Source organism: Cydia pomonella, chromosome 11 (assembly GCF_033807575.1).
Source record: "Cydia pomonella isolate Wapato2018A chromosome 11, ilCydPomo1, whole genome shotgun sequence".
Taxonomy (NCBI): domain Eukaryota; kingdom Metazoa; phylum Arthropoda; class Insecta; order Lepidoptera; family Tortricidae; genus Cydia; species Cydia pomonella.
In genome coordinates this window covers 1362452-1377245 of record NC_084713.1, presented here as the reverse complement: position 1 = coordinate 1377245, position 14794 = coordinate 1362452, and the positions used below count along the sequence as shown (strand labels likewise).

Genomic DNA, 14794 nt, shown 5'->3' with positions numbered 1-14794 from the left:
GGGAGGTTGCAGACGCAAAAAGACTGATCGGGCGGCCAAGGCTGCGCTTCAAAGATTGCGTCAAGCGTGATATGGTTGCTTTTTATATCTCATGTAACCAAAGGCAAAAGGCCGAAGACCGACCCGTATGGCGTCGTGCTATTCATGATGGTCAAGCCAAACACGACGATGCCTGGTTTACCTCTTTAAGAGAGAAACGCACGAGGCGCCACGAGCAGGCCTCCAACCCTCGCCCACCTGGGCAAGCATACACCTGCCGCGTGTGTGGACGTGGGATCCTCTCTCGCATAGCGCTATACAGCCACGAACGCAAGTGTCGTTACCAGGATGCTGCTTAAAACATCTCACACAGATGAAAAGGCCTCTTATTATACCTAAACGGATATTATAAAGCGGCTATTACGACCATATTATTTCCTACTGGCTTAATATAGGCTTTACACTGTCCACTGAGACCGTCCCTAATTTACTCAAACCCTTACATTTTCAACTCTATTTCATACCCAGCGGAGTCTAAATTTCCATGGGCCTAAAATTCAGACCCGCGTTGATATATTTCCCCAAAAGCAGGCTGAAACACATCGGAATTCATTATAAAGGTCACAACTAAATTTGATGTCTGAGAAGATAGACCTTTCCTACTTTCCTGTCTAAATTGTTTGAAAGATATACGAATATATTTACCTTATGTATTAGATAGGGATTATACGTTCAGATCGTGAGTGTCTTCAGATCAGTCTATCAAGTATGTATGGAGGACAAATCTGGCGCATGACGAGAATTAAGGTTAACTTCAGATGTCAACTGCAGCTGTTGCGACATTACTGCGACGACGAGGATGTGGCGTCTGTATTAGTGTTGGTAGGAACTCGAGTATTTTGAGTCTGAATTTGAAGAACTCGACTCGTTTTTACGAAACTCAGCGCTTTAAAAACTTCAGAGTCTTATAAGTCCCGAGGCGAGTCCTTAATTTAGTATTTTTTAAGAAGAACTCCAAAGGACTTGAGCCTCCAAATAGACTCCGTCAAAAATGTTATAGGTTTTACCTATATAAAAGCATAGAAATTATGTTTTATTGTATTATTTGTGTGCCTAATCCACGAATATTAGTTAAAGATAATGTATTTCAAAATTGCAAACAAAAAAAAAATTGATTTCTCTAAAAAGGACTCAAGTCTCTACAAAAGACTCAGTATGGTTAATATGGTGGGTGTTTTATCCTCTGTCATCATGTCTGTCACGTTCTAACAAGTGTGTAAGTGCGAAAGTGACGCATGACATGACAAGTGATAAAAACGCGACCATGATACCGCCGCTGGTCTCTAACATAATTAAAAGAATATCTAACATAATCCCTATCTACCTAAAAGAATATCTAACAAATATATCTAACATAATCCCTATCTAATTTTTTTTTTTTGTTTAATGCCTGCACGTACTACTGTTTCTGTTTAGCCTGATGGTTGACTGGTAGAGAATGCCTTTAGGCATTAAGTTCGCCATTTGTACTTTATTTGTTATATTGTGCAATAAAGTTTAAATAAAAAATAAAAAAAAAATAAAAGAACTCGAGTATAGACTTAATATGTGAGTATGAAAAACTCAGTCAAGTTTCAAAGCAGAGGACTCATAGGACTCGAGTCTTCACCAACACGAGTCTATATCTGTTTATTTCCTTGAGCATTTTGAGCGACGCTCTCCGCCCTACTGCTGCGATTATGACGTTCAATCCGTCACTTAATGTCGCAGCAGTAATGCAGGTGAAGTTTATATCCGAATGTCACCTTTAAGCGTAGATGTGTTAGCCGGAGATCTGTCCGCAAACACATAGGTATATGCCTAATCCAGCCCCTAGCAAAAACGGCAAACATGCTTTTTGAAGTCAGTTAAAAAGGGAAAACTACAAGTGAATGACTTGTTCTTCTAAGAAAAGGACAGTATTAAAATAAAGACCGGAGAAAGGGAAGTGTGTTACACGACAGAGGCGCGAAGACTTGGATGAAATAAAACCACAAACGTAAGGTAGGTATGTTATCTGATAAATAATGAATATCCAGGGTCACTTTTATACTGGTTTGGCCGAAGCCTGTACCAAAAATGGCTCATTAATATGGCGATGAGGGCGCAAAAGTTTCAAAAGTTAAGTGAAAACGGTTATAACGACCTCGCTATAATAAAGAAACAAAAGAGGAACAATAGGAAGCGGACGAGAGGTTTTAAGTCTCTTATTATGGTCAGTCATTTCAAAATAAAAAGCACCATGAGAATTTACACTTATTCTTCATGTTCTATTTAGCTCGAGGATAAAAAAAACGGACAAGTGCGAGCCGGACTCGCCCAACGAGGGTTCCGTACAATTTTAACTTATTTTTTACAAATTTATAGTTTTTTATTTTTCCCTATAAGATGATATTACTTGAGAAATTTCATAGTTCTAGGTCAACGAATATTGCTTATACGTGTCGAAATAGCCTATACGTTTTTTGCGACATAAACGGCCGTATCTTTGTTTTTACGTTAACTTAGAAGTTTTATTTTAATATCAACTGGATACCTTCACGCGTTCCCGAGATAAAGGGTCTTGACAGACGGACGGACGGACAACAAAGTAATCCTATAAGGGTTCTGTCTATTTCGTTTTGAAGTACGGAAACCTAAAAAAGCATTCTCGCGAAACTAAACCAAATCATCAAATATTGCATTAAGTTTATGCAATATTTTATCTCTAGTCATAATTAAGCATGCGAAGTTAAATTCAAATATTCAAGATTTTCATTATCATTACCTACAATATCATTTCAGGCTAATTAATAGACCAATTTACTAATAAATACATCACTTTGATTTTGATGTTGATCGCTTCAGCATTATATATTCTACGTTACGCTTCAATTTTTATTTTTGTATTGTCAATTTTTAAGAAAAAGGAAAACCTATAAACCTAGTTTTTCATTGTGTCAATAACATACTAATAATCATGGATTTTTTTTTATACTACGTCGGTAGCAAACAAGCATACGGCCCGCCTGATGGTAAGCAGCCTCCGTAGCCTATGTACGCCTGCAACTCCAGAGGAGTTACATGCGCGTTGCCGACCCTAAGCCCGCCCCCCCTCATTGAGCTCTGGCAACCTTACTCACCGGCAGGAACACAACACTATGAGTAGGGTCTAGTGTTATTTGGCTGATGTTTTCTATAAGGTGGAGGTACTTCTCCAGTTGGGCTCTGCTCTAGATCTGGAATGACATCCACTGGCTGTGCCCTACCACACAAAGCGAGATGACATTCACAATGCCCATACCTCTCTTTTGGACGTAGTTTAAGGACGTACCCGGGTCCAAAATGGAGAATGGAAAATATATATAAATAAGTGGAAAAACATTTTTCCTTTTCTTATGGACGAGTATGTGGTTACTTCCCTCTCTATACAATAAATGTATGCTTTACGTTTCCCATTCTGCAAGGCATCCTCCGTATTAACTTAGTAACCGGACCGATGCTCACCTCTGCCTTACCTTACATTAGTCGACGCGTCCAACAGATCGCGTTACTAAAAGCTTGCAGCCGTATTCTGAACTTAGTGCTTAACTTTTCTTAGGTGTTATTTATCTTGAGGTAAGGTCTAAGGGTTTCCTTTACGTTAGACTGAGTTCTTTGCGGGGAAAAGATAAATACAAGTAGAAGAGGCATTTAATAAACTCAAATTTAAATTTTGCTTAGTACATCATATCTATATCAGTTTATAGGGTTATAGCTTTACAAAATAATATCCCGATTGCTTATTTAATTTGGCCTGTTTTGGTTTTGAATTTAATGTGCCTACAAGTATTTTGTGTCAGTCAACAATCGTTAAATTCATTCAAGGATTAAAAGTAATAAATATGTTTGGATTACTCTTTCACGTTGTGAACTCTATAAGTGTTAATTAATTTAAAAAGCTCGGTCGGATTTCACCTTCCCATACAAACGGATTTTCGTTCTCATTTTAAAACCACGTGTTGTATTGTAATGAAACTTTGCACATACGAATATGAAACTGTACAATAGTATAAGATATATCTATGCCAGTAATTAGTTTATATAGATCCAGCTTATAAAACAAACGAAGTGGAGCAAACAAAAGTTTTGGATGATAAACTTAAATTCGCTGTATTTTTAACTATGGTATCTGAAGCTACATAAACTAACTACAGACATAGATATACCTTATACTATTGTAAGTATAAAGTTTGAGAACAATCTAGCTAGACGTTTTAAAATAGTTAGTATGGAGAACCGACTGCTACTACGATTATTACACATCATCTGCCTATCTAAAATAAAATAATAATAAAACTACTATTTTTTGCGGTCTAAATAATCTGCATCTCACAGACAAACTATTCCCCTAACTAATGTTCCTATCAACGCACTTAACAGCCATTTACAAAAACGTTCGCTCATAAAGGCGCGGTTAAGATATCCATCAAGCACAAGTCATTAAAAATAAATTGTTCGCTCGACTCGGCACAAGCGGCGAGCGGCGCGGAGAGCGGCGCGGCGAGCGGCAAATCAAGGCCATTCATACATTGAACTTGATTTGCCGCTCGCCGCTCCGCTCACAGCTTGCGTTAAGTCCGCGGCCTAAGATATCCATCAAGTACAATGTGCAACGGCTTAAAATGCTGTAATAATGAAGGCAAGGCAAGGCCGACGACCTGGCGCAAAAACCGTGCATCGTGTAAGTGCATGCACGTATTGAAGTAGAATTAGTTGGTATTATTATAGTTTTGTTAATTTTATTTGAAATGTAATTCGTGCTTAGTATTTATACCAATAAGAAATAAGTAAGCTTAGAAAGTGCTCACTAATTACGTTCTTACTTAATAATAATAAGTTAAGTTGGTGGCCTAGCGGTAAGAGCGTGCGAGTTGCAATCCGGAGATCGCGGGTTCAAACACCGGCTCATTGGAGTTTTTCGGAACTTATGTACGAAATATCATTTGATATTTACCAGTCGCTTTTCGGTGAAGGTTATTTCTAAAAATGAGAATATTATGACTCAGCGGTTACTTTCAAAACACAAAAAAAAACAAGATCTACGCTCCCGGGCACGCACTTCCATCTAGCTCTCACTTATGCTCCGTGAAAGTGAGATAAGAACATGAACTTACTGCACCTTAACATTTTAACCGTCGTATTGTATATAAGACATACAATATCCGATTTCGACGAAATTCCGTGCAACTTCGTACCGGTGGTGACACAAGCACGCTCGATGAAAGATTCTAAGCGGTTAAAAGGTTAAATGTGGTCGAAAGCATCTTAATCTTAGGTATACAATGAAAATATAAAGCAATTACCTCTCCTGCATTTTCAACAAAGCCTGCCACAATTTATAAAATTATACGTCTTACAGCGACGGAACCCCAAAGGAGGAATCCACAGAACTTTATTTTTAAAATGGCAGCACTGGCCTCCGCATTGCGCTGCACGGGCCATTATGTTACTTATTTTAACGAGCTGCTAGATAAAAAGTGTATACAATAGTTCCCAAAACTTAAAACACGCTAGAATGTCTAGATTAGAATGCATCGCTCGCATTCATTTAATTTTCTTATGCTCCACCTGGCAGAACAACAGTGACATCATTCATTTGAAACCATTGAACTATTATTACTATGTATAGAACCAGCTCAGAGAACCAGTATTTTCTAAACGCGTAAGCGCCATTGAATTTTGCGGCGCTTATGACATTTTGGTAGCGTGGTACAGATTGCGATCGCGTAATAATAAATCAATGTTGGAAACCTAGTTTGGCGTCATTGCCAATTATTATAACTCCAGTCATTCGTAAGTAATGAAATAAATATGGATGTACTTTTTGGGCTAGTTTTATATTAACCTATCTATAGTTTGTATAATATCATTGTTCATTGCTCAAGAATACGTTGTGTTATGCAATTGTATACCTACATACACCACAAACACATATAGCCGGTCAAACAACTTTGTCAGTAGAAAAAGGCGCGAAATTCAAATTTTCTATGGGACGGGGTTATCAGCCCTTCGCGCCTACAATTTTGAAATGGCTTGACAGACAAGAGTACTTATATGGTATAAGTTCCTTTTCTAATTGCAATGTAAATAAAAAAAGTCTTGAAATATTTTAAGTACTACCTTATATTATTTGTAAGACGACAAAAAATCTGGCACACGTTCCAAACGCAATTATCGCCGCCATTGAATAAAAAAGAAAACCGTTTGCATATATTTCCGAACTTTTTAAATCGGAGGCGCGGGTTCGAGTAGACCATAATTTAATGCTTCGCTGCTAGTGTTGGCAGCTTATACATTTAAACGTAATGAATAATTAATTTAATTTAATTAATTTATGTGTATTAGGACTCTAATTCTATCAATAACAATTTCTTTTAGTTTTAAACGCACCACCTACAATCTTTTCTGCTTTGCCCTAAGGTTGACTGGTAGAGAATGCCTCATGGCATTAAGTTCGCCTTTTGTACATTAAGTTTTTCTTTTGTGCAATAAAGTTTTAAATAAATAAATAAATAAATAAATAATCATCTGTCAAATGACATAGCCTACCCAATAATCCTAACGATGATCCCTAAAACAAGCTATATTTGTACGACAGAAAAGTTATTCAAATTATAATTTTTTGCTTAGTTACTCAAAGATGTTTCCTTTTTAAATGGCTTCAAATACTATTTTATCCATAGCTTTCTGACTGTATATGGTTTCGGTATGTCAGATAAATCTCAGTCAATACAATACATATGACACTTGGGCGAGGTTTTCGACAGAGAGGTAAGCTCTTATAGGTGACTCCGGTTGTTAAATTATCTAAAAGTATGGAATCTATACATTCCACCGGCCTTCCCCATCAAATAAAAAACGTGGCTTTCATATATGTATTTCGGACTTTTTAAATCCGCGGCGCGGGTTTGAGTAGCCAGTAATTTAGTCGGCGGTGTTGGCAGAGCCGTGATTTCTGGCGCAATTACCTGACTTGTTGGATTTTATACGTATAGTGTAACTGTTTAAATTAACGATTACAACGGCGTTTGCGCTAAAATGTAGTTAACAGACTGAGGAAATTTACGTATCGGTTACACTTTGTATTTTATATTGTCTCTACGAAATAGGTACCTAATTATAGCCGGTCGAACAACTTTGTCAGTAGAAAAAGGCGCGAAATTCACATTTTCTTGGGGGCAATACCCTTCGCGAATACATTTTTTACATTTGCCGCTTTTATTCTACTATCGGAAATGGCTTGACAGACTATATGTAGCAATCCATTAATACATCAGGCGTGCCGTATACTTGTTTGCCTCCGACGTAGTATAAAAAAAATCTAAAAGGTCTTCTGGCATATGAATATATTGTTGAACTAAATTCATATAATCAAGACGAACAACGTTTGCTTTGACGACGTCGATTAATCAAGGTTTCCTGTAGCCCCACAGGGTTGGCGTTGGCACTTCCATAAGATTTATCTCAGCAATTACAATACTCATGAAAATTTTATTGGTAAACTGGTTATTCATGGCATTGACTTCTTTCTGTAGTTGCTGTTACACGATTACTAGCTTTAATGGCATAGAAAATCGTATCTTAGTTGCCTCTTTTTAAACAAACATTTTCATTGTAGGCAAATGGGAACGATTCAGGCCTCTAAATTTTCCATGTAAATTAGCCTAAACACACACTTCAATTCCGTAGTGATATTTCGATTAATTCTTGTTTTTCTACTTTAACGGCAAACCCCGCTTTGCCGCATACTACCTTATAGAATAAGCAAGCGCAAAAGCAAAGTCACTCCGCGCGAAGCAGCGAACGAAAAAAATAGAAGCGAAGCAAGTAAGAGCCGTATTTAACCTTAAACCAAATCTTTCGAGGATATCACACTCATGTGAAAACTATAATACAATAAATAAGTAAATATTATACGACGTTACACAAATTGACTAAGTTCCACGGTAAGCTCAATAAGACTTGTGTTGGGGTACCTAGACAACGATATATATAATATATAAATGTTTAAAAATACATAGAAAACACCCATGAAAGCACAAATATCTGTGTTCATCACACAAATACATGCCCTTACCAGCCTTACAATATGCTATAAATACACATTTTTACTAAAACAATCTGCTGTACTCTTTTTTTTCTACATACTCAGAATCACGCGCTTTTTCGATTTTTGTTCTTTCCATTTTTTTTTACCGGTATATAAAGTCTAGGAAAATGGAACGCGCTAACGGAATGGAAATAAAATTTCAGAATAGAAAGCAGCAGTGAAGTCTTTTTAACAAAAGTATCAATACAAAATTAGGGATTCAACGATGAATTTTACTGTGTCGTGTCTAAGTTGAGTAGTTTACCCTGCCAGTCGAAAAAATGTTAACTTTCGACATTTCTTTCGATGGTACAAAATATTCAGACTCAATATATTCTTGTCACAGTTTCCAGAATTGCCAAAGTTTTCTACAATGAATTGATTTCAAAATTTTCCTTGTTAGCATTATTTGTCGTCGACTTTTTCTCTTAAATTTGTGATTTACTCGAGAAGATTGAAAGCCGGCCGGATTTGCATGACAAGCAGGAATTGAATGAACGAAACGAATGAAGGTCGCGGTACACAAAACCTTTAGTCCTGTATTCATTCCTATTTTGTTGAAAAAGCATATATTTTTATATGTTTACAATATGGCTTTGAAAGCAGAAATCTATGTATTCATACCTAGGTATTATTATGGGAAACATTTAGTTTTCTCATGTTTGTGATCTTAGAAACTCGTATATTTATTGTAGAAGTTATTTCTAAAATTAAAAGTTAGTTATTTATGCGTGACCGATGAAGAGTACTGTAAAAGGGTACGGACTAGCTGAGGTGGGGAATGTAAACGCTCCAGGTAGATTCTAATATTATTATATATTTTTTCTTCATAAACTAAATACAATAATGTCGACTAACACAGATGCTTGCAACTTTCAGAATGAAAACGCCTGCAGATCTTTATTCCTTCAGCAGGGCGATAGTTCTGAATACAAATAATCGTTACCAGTTAGACGTTATTGGCCTGGGACGGCAGCCGGACTGGAAATGGGTGAGACCTTTTATGCTATATTCTGTATCGGTACATGTCCGGTCCCATAAAGGTTGGAGTCTTATATTTATGACGCGTCACAATGGGCTTATAACTAACTTATAGTGGTCGGATTACCGTCGGCTAAGGACGCCACTATACATAAGCGATTATTGCCTGCCGGTAATGGCCTGCTGCCACCTCTGCGACTACACACTAGCAGTTGAGAGTCGTCTGTTTTCGCCCCAAGACCACTGACTGTCCGGCCGACGTCTGTCGACGTTGACCGGAATCGTCAAGCGGCCACACACTTTTGCGATTAACTGACAGACTCAAGGGGCCCATGATTACCAGTTTTGTCAATCGCGAATAAATACAGGCCGACATCGTCCGGCGAACTGGTAATCAGCGGACGCTTTAATATCATCCGGCGAACTGGTAATCTGTGGGCCCCTTAAGTAAACAATGACACACATACTACAAAGTTGCAGTTATAGGATTTTTTTTTTAACTTTTTGTCACATAACTAGGAATTAGACACCCAGTGTTAATGTAAATCACAGAAAAAGGAATATTAAGACAAGACATGAGTAGTCCAAAATCTTACGCAATTTGGCGTATTTTCTGGCAAATCCATTTAATCAACTTTAGATTCATTATACACGATGTAATCCATTATAATCCCTTAAGGTGCCCACTGATTACCAGTTCGCCGGACGATATCGGCCTGTCAGTTATTCGCAAAAGCTGACAATCGCGAATAACCGACAAGCCGATATCGTCCGGCGAACTGGTAATCAGTGGGCCTCTGTAGAAGCGTTGGTAGTTGGACTTTCAATCCGGAGGTCACGGGTTCAAACCCCGGCTCGTACCAATGAGTTTTTCGGAACTTATGTACGATATATCATTTGATATTTTCCAGTTGCTTTTCGGTGAAGGAAAACATCGCGGGGAAACCGGACTAATCCCAATACGGCCTAGTTTCTCCTCTGGGTTGAAAGATCAGATGGCAGTCGCTTTCGTAGAAATTTGTGGCTAACGGCGATTCTTGGGATTGGTTGCTAAGCGGACCCCAGGCTCCCATGAGCCGTGGCAATAAGCCGGGACAAACGCTAGGAAGAGAGAGATACATGATTTAATCCGTGAATATAGTTTTATTTCATGAGTAACTATTCTGGCAACCGAAGAAAATGTTGTTCACTGCAAGTTGCAGTTAAAATCAGTTTTCTTCCCACTGATTTAAATGTTTCTAGCACTTAGAACGTCTCAAAAGCACTCCCCAGTTTCCACGTTTATAGATTATATCCCACACAAAATTTACACAACCACGTTTATTGTCTCTGTCACACCAATAGTAAGAGTAATAGAGACGTAAATACAGAAACTTAGAATTTCAGCCTCCTGTCCTAAACAGAAGGATATAAATGCACATTTTTCACTTTCAAAATTTTAAAGATGTAATTGCTTTCACTTCATATTGAAATAATGACTTTTATCATGTACGCACAAGGTAGCTTTTTAAATGAAACAATTGTGTGAGATACGATGAAAAACGGGATGTTCATTCGCAGAGTGGGAAATTGTTTGCCTATTGTTTGTATAATAAAGAGTCGAGAGAAAAATGCGAAGATTTGTGCGATTTTTTATTTTTGTGTTTGATTAAGAAAATACGGAGGCTGCGTATAATTTACGGTATATTTTTATCGTGGTATGAAATATCCAAGAAAGATGTAATTTTTTGCGTACCTTGTTTTATGTGATGATACGTAGAATTAAGCCAAAACTTAAACTTATTTTTATATGAAAATTTGATATCATTCCTTGCAAACTCAAAACATACAACTTCAAAGTTAAAGATATTCATAACACATATATATGAGAAAACTTGCGTCGCTAAGTTGCGTCAGTCCAACAACAAGTGCTCCCCTTGAAACTCCTCGATATGGAGAGAAACATGTTGTGAAATATTCGACTTTAAATAAACAAATCACCGAACGGGACATATGTACGTGAGTGATCCGTTTTAATGCATACATACACATATTATTTAACACATATATGAGGCTTAAAATGCTTTAAAACCCGTAAACTTAAATCTTCAGAACATTGACCTATATATTACTTCGTAAAGATAGGCCTTACGGACACTCGAAGTGAGTCAGTACGTTGGTGCGCATGTTCGCTCGGCATTATATGAACGACACAATTAAGTATAAACTTAAATACGAGTATTTGGTATATGCTAAAATTCTGCATTTTCAAATTTGTCGGCAGACACAAAAACTCAGAATCAAAACAGAATTTTAACTAAAACATTTCGCATGAGAACACAGTGTCGGACACAGTTCAGAAATAAACAATTTCATAGTTACCAAGTATTACGCAATAATTTGCCTCGCGAAACTCCTTTTCTCACGAATAAAATATGAATGCTTTGACATAAACAAGTTGTCAACTCCACAAAAGCCTTAACAGACGTTCCTAGTTTAAAAAGATCCGCCATTTTGAATCGGTCTACGCTAGACGTCACAAAGTGTCGCCCCGGAGTGTCTGAGAGCCCGCAACTCAATTTGTCGGACGATAGACTACCTCGCATAGATACCGCTAAGAGAATACCGCTCATATTAAGAATCTCAAAATTGTTAATGTTTTAATTTAATTTTCTTTTTGTATACAGTATGTAAAAGAACGAAACCAAAGGCAAAGAAAGAGACCCATTAATGTTTAGGTCATACTGAGCAACTTTTATTATGGGAACAACCCTGATATCGGGAAAAAAAATTGACTGTTTCATACATTTTGCTGGTCTGATGTTGAAATTTCATATCGGAGTAAATTTTTATCGCGATTTCGGGGTTGGTCCTATAGTAAAATATTGCTTAGTATGACCTAAAGGGTAACGGGTCTCTTTCTTTGCCTTTCGTCCTGTTACTTACTGTAAAATCATAAAAATATTGTACATACCAACATAACAAAATGTGATAGTTATATCCAATTTCACCGTAGACATTCAATGTCGAAAGTTCATTCAAAAGTACAATTGCTTTTACGCTTGTCTTAAGCTAAAAATGCGACTTTAATAAGCGTCTTTGCGCTTTCATCATAAGTATGGAAGTGGCCATATACCAAATGCTTATTTAACACAAAAAACGAAACTTTAAAATGTTATATTGCCAAATGCTTTATAAATTCGAATCATCTTATATGGGACGTCTAGCAGATAGTGATCTGTGATGCAACTAGACACCGGAAAACCTACTAGCGTCTGTGCATTTCAATTAGGGAGAGTAATTTTATACTCTCTGGGACGTTTAAAGTGCGTTTAATGTATCCTATGAGATAACGGATAAATCGCCAAGGCAGACTAGCGTCGGAATATATTTATATCTTAGACGATGGTATTAGTACTTTTTTCGACTTAGAAATAGGGGCAATATGACTGACACTTATCTAACTGAACGATATGGCTTTCCCATAAATATGGGTATGCAGCCGTATACACAAATTCCCGCTATAAAAAAAAAGTTGTGATTGGCTAAAATAAAATTCTGTGTGTGAAACCTCTTGTACAATATTTGACAACATGCGCGCTGTACAGTCGAGTCGCTCACAGCACAATCCCGTGGGGTCATTTTTGACTTCTACAGTGTGTATTTTTGACATAACCTCAAAAGTAAACCAGATGTAGGTTTTATGCTATTAAAACGATTTTAAAAGATTTTTCAAATTTAGTCTCAACTAGGTAGGTACCTATGATGCCTTCAAAATCCGTAAATAATGGCCAACATTACGATAAACTGTTTTGTTATAACAAATTTCTCATCTGTGATGATGTTGTAATTGTTTCATAACTAAATCAAAATCGATTTGGTTATGATTTCAAATTTGGAACATCTCTGAAAAAAAAGCAATTCCATTTGACCTCTATTCTAATATCAGTCGAGATGCCTTATTGTTCGAAATTAAATGTCAATTGCATACAATTTTGATATATCTCGCATGTTAGTTTGTATCGAATGATACGGAGCTTATCTCAAATAGGCAGACTCTAGTTTGTCTCTGAATTAAAAAAAAGAAACTACGAATGCGTGACATGCGTAAAAAAAGTTTTCATTTGCCGCCATTTGACGTACAGTTTATTTATTAATTAGTTTTAAGTATAAAGTGAATATTTTTTGTTGTTTTTAAAGTAACTATAGCAAAAGTTGACTGTAAAATGAGCGATAAAAATATTTCGGTGACGCCACCACATATCCGCGAGTTCCGCCAAGAGAACAACGGTGCCCTGTAATTTGGGTTAGTGAATATATCATAGAAAGTTTATAATATGTGTGTAGATAAAATAGTGTATGTAACTGTATTTAATGCCTTTTATTATGTAGCAGTCACATAAACTACTATAAGTTCATTTTTGCCAAAGTATATCAGGCACATATATTTTTATTTTTATAAAAATACTTTGATTTGTGTCCTACTATAACGATTAGAAATTTAAACTCGTTACCTATACAAGTAAAGGGCTCCGCTGATCGCGCCTGGTTTCAAACCGTCTTCAATTTAGTATCATAATAAATCAATTTCAAATGTATGAAGTTTGATACTCATAAACTATTACTTACAATTATTATACGTCTAAAGTGTTATGATTTTCTTTCCTTAAATATCGCGAGAATTTTAAAGCAAAATTATAAGAAGCCTTTTACTTTCCCAGAGCTTTTTGCACTTGCAAGAGTACTGTATAAAATGCATTTTAATTTTATTAAAAAGCATTTTATACAGTAAAGTTCCCGTCCCAGGTGAAGTGCCTCGAAACGGTATCTCTTCACCTACCATTTTCATTAAATTCGTTCTGCTTTTGAGTCCAAAGGTGAAACGAGTTAAAGTGATAATGCATATTCGGAGTTAAGTGTACAGTCAGCACCAAAAACTAGTACGCAGAGCTCATGATTATTTGCACACATCTCATTATTAGGACAATGAAGGCTCATGTGTATTTTTAGCCGATTGCCGAAGGAGGGTTACTCGTATGATTTTCGAATGTATGCTGCATGTACAGTCAGCTGTAAAAGGTACCCCCTGCATACCAATTTCTATGTTTGTGGGTGAACATTTTTTTTGGCACAGCCTTACGGCTTAGTTGCAAGGGTTCATGAAAATCGCAGTTAGGTTTATTACCTTTATTTTATGTTTACAAGCGGTTAGTTGACTTATTTGTGGCATTGAAATGAAATGAAATGAAATGAAATGAAATGAAATGAAATTTATTCACAATGAACATATGGTAACATAAGATCTTAAATTACAAACATTGTGTCCCATGATATATTCAGTCCATGTAGACATGTGAACAGTTGTCAGTGATAACTTGATTAGATCACTCGGTCAATTAAAATGAATTATATTTATATGATTAAATATAATTTAACATCAACTAATAAGAAATAATTTAATGAGGAGTCAGTAGCATGAAAATATTAAAATTACAAAAAATAATAAGAAATAGGATGAAATAATTATAAAAGATTTTCAGATATATTAACATTTAAAACGTATACAATAAAAATTCGTTTATACTGTAAAAACAATTGTCAATTAGTATTTTATACAATGTCTTTTTGAATTCATTAATAGGCAATATCTTTATTTCAGCTGGTATTTTATTGAATATATTAATACACATACAATACGCGCTTTTT

At 36.3% G+C, this 14794-nt stretch overlaps 1 protein-coding gene across 9 annotated transcripts in view; it reads right to left on the bottom strand.

Moving 5' to 3' along the window:
• The window catches only part of LOC133522589 (liprin-alpha-1), a 282899-nt gene that overhangs the window by 60125 nt on the left and 207980 nt on the right, over positions 1 to 14794 (bottom strand). The gene's annotated exons all lie outside the window — the stretch shown is intronic.